A 3371-nucleotide genomic window follows, 5' to 3' on the forward strand; every position below is an offset into this window, starting at 1 on the left:
GTAGTAAATTAGGATGGCTTACAGGACTGTTGACTTCAAGTCTGAAAAGAAAACAGCTTGCCTGGTCATTACACTGAAAAAGGCAGCGAGCTTCTTCTTTTTCTGTTTCAGCCTGTGCTGGACAGTGTGGTCTGTGGGGAGGGGCTGGAAGGTTGTCCAGGCGGTGGCTGCAGTTATGTCTGTGTGTGAGCCCCGATTTCTTCCTCATCGAGCTCCTCCACACTCATTTCTGGCTAAGGTCTGGACAGGGAACCTTCCATGTCTCTTTCTTTCTTGGATTCCAACATCCCATCTAGCAACAGAGTAGGAATTTAGCCAAGCATGCTCCTGCTTAGTGCTATCTTGCTCTGATGAAACCCTGGGAAGAGCTTATCTCTTGGTTTGGGTGTCTGACTGACAATTAAGAAGTAACTACCTCGCTAAAGGAATGAGAACATGGATGGGACTGGAAGGGATCATGCTTAGTGAAATAAGCTAGAAAGGAAAAGAAAAACACTGGATGGATTCACTTGTAGCAGGAGTTTAAGAGATGAGGAACTAAAAAAAAAAAAACAAAAACCAATTGTAATAAAGTAAAAACAAAAATCAACAACTACAAGCCAGAGACATTCTATGAGGTAGAGAAGGGGAATAGGCTCAAAACAGAGGTGGGAAGTGTGCACCGACTGTGTTGATGGCAAAAGGGTGAAGCAGTGATGGCAAGTCCCTGGGGGTTGCTTCCCATCACCTCTTCACCCGTGTACCATCACCATAGTTCCATGTGCTCTTCCCACCAGTCTTGATCCTATTCCAATCTCCACCCCGTAGAATGTCTCTGGTTTATAGTTGTTTGTTTTTATTTTATTGCAATGGGAATTTTTTTAAAGATTTATTTATTTGTACTTACAGAACTGGGGTACAGGCCAGAGGTGCAGGGGCAGTAAGAGGATTCACCAGAGACAGAGTGGGGAGCAGAACAGGCAAATCAACGAAGTACACTGCTGAGGGGAGCAGCAGGCGGGCCAGGAGAGGTCTGCCACGCCATGTGGATCTCCTCTGGGACAGGCTAGGATTGAACTCATGCGGAAGTGACTTAAGCTTCTTAGTGCAGTGCTTTAACCCGCTGTGCCACCAGGGAGGGCCACAATGGGATTTTTTATATAATTTTTTTAAAAAAAGAATGAGAACACCTAATTCATCCTTTCTGTGGTAGTTGATAACAGAAATTCTGTTCCCTAGACAACCGAGATAAAAAAAAACTAAGGTTTTAGCCAGGGTATTAAGGCAATAATAAAATAAAGAAAACCACATTAGAAAGGAAAAGTCTAAACTAACTCCATTTTCAGATGACATAGTCTTGGATATAGAATCTTTTTTTGTTTTTTTAAAGATTTATTTATTTATACATACAGAGCTGGGGTACAGGCCAGAGGTGCAGGAGCAGTGAGAGGATTCACCAGAGACAGAGTGGGGAGCAGAACAAGCAGATTAATGAAATACACTGCTGAGGGGAGCAGGGGGTGGTCAGGAGAAGTCTGCCACACCATGTGGGTCACCTCCAGGGCTGGGGATCAAACTCACACCGAAGCAGCTGAGGCCAGCTTGCAGTGCTGTGTCCTAACCTGTGTTGCCACCAGGGAGGGCCAGATGTAGAATATCTTAAGGAATCCATTAAGATTGAACTTGGAGAATGGTAAATGCTCTTCAAAGAGATAGGTGTGTCCTATGTTCACTGCAGCTCTTGTACAATAACCAGTGCCAAGTGACGGGGAAGTGTACTAAGAAGACGAGGAATATATACATCCATACCACCTACAGAATGATTAAAATGGATCAAAGACCTACATGTGACAGCTATAACCATAAAGCTCTTAGAAGATAACATAGATGTAAATTTTTGTGACCTTGAGTGAAGCAATGGTTTCTGGGATATGACATCAGAAGCATAAGCAATTAAAGAAAACCTAGAAAGTGGGCATAAGGAAATTTGAAAATTTTTGTGCTTCAGAGGATATCATCAATTAAAAAGAGGAAGCCAGAGAATGAGAGAAATTCTTGGCAAATCGTATTTCTGATATGGGGCTTGCATTAATTTTATATAACGGGCTACTGCAAAAATGAAACCAAATAATTAATTTTTAAAATGAACAAAGTAATTGAAATGATGGTTCTACAATATATGCTAAAGGCCATTAAGTACATGAAAAAATGCTAACATCATTAGTCATCAGAAAATGCAAATCAAAACCATAGTTAGCTACCACTGAATGCCAGCTAAGGTAGTCATAATTTTAAAAAAACCCTCATTCTGCTGGTGAGAATATCAAATAGTGCAACTACTTTGAAAACACCTGGCACATCTTCAAAGGATTAAATATAGAGTTACCAAATGACCCAGCAAGGTCATGCTTGGGCATATACCCAAGAGGTATGAAAACATATGTTCACATAAAAATGTGTATCCCTATATTCTCTTTTTTAAAAAGATTTATTTATTTATGCATACAGAACTGGGGTACAGGCCAGAGGTACAGGGACAGTGAGAGGATTCACAGAGACAGAGAGGGGAGCAGAACAGGCAGGTCATAAAGTACAGTGCTGAGGGGAGCAGTGGGTGGGTCAGGAGAGGTCTGCTGTGCCATGTGGGTCACCTCCTGGGCCAGGAATCAAACTGAAGTGGTTGTGGCCAGCTTGCAGTTCTGCATCCTAACCTGTGTCACCAGGAAGTGCCACTCCTATTCTCAGGAACATTGTGCATAGAAGACAAAAGAGGACACAACCCAAGTGTCCATCAATGAATATATGAGTTAGGGTTCTCAGTAGCACTAGTAAGATATAGAAGCTCTAGATATAGAAGCAGAGATACAAAGATCAGATCGACATAGAGAATAGACACAGGCGGAAATATAGAGACATAGATTCAGATATGAGGACATTTATTTTCTGAATTGGCCCACATGGCTTCAAAGTTCCACCACCTACTTTCTGCAGGCCGGAGAACCAGGAAATTCTGATAACATTCAGCCTCTCCTCTTGCCAAGCACTATGAGGATGCTTTAAGCTGAACAATATGAAGTTGCCATTTTGGGGGTTCAAATGTGGCTGTAATCTGAAACTTCTCACGTGGTTCCATCTACCACAAGCTCACTGGTGAGCACAGGGGTGGAATCAGGATATTGCTCCTGAGCCTCCCAATCTAAGGGCTTGTCTTTGGTGTTTCCAGCTCATTCTTTTTGGCTTGGACAAGGGCATGTTCTTGGCAGTATACCTGAAGGTCTAGAGTTCTCTGAGTCTCCAGATGGCCAGGGCTATAGCCAGATGCCTGTCCTGTTTCCAGCCAGAATCTCTGCAGCATTTATAACACTAACAATCCCCTGTGGCATAGCTTCAGC

Source organism: Condylura cristata, unplaced genomic scaffold (genome assembly GCF_000260355.1).
Source record: "Condylura cristata isolate star-nosed mole 26May11 unplaced genomic scaffold, ConCri1.0 scaffold00037, whole genome shotgun sequence".
NCBI classification, from domain to species: domain Eukaryota; kingdom Metazoa; phylum Chordata; class Mammalia; order Eulipotyphla; family Talpidae; genus Condylura; species Condylura cristata.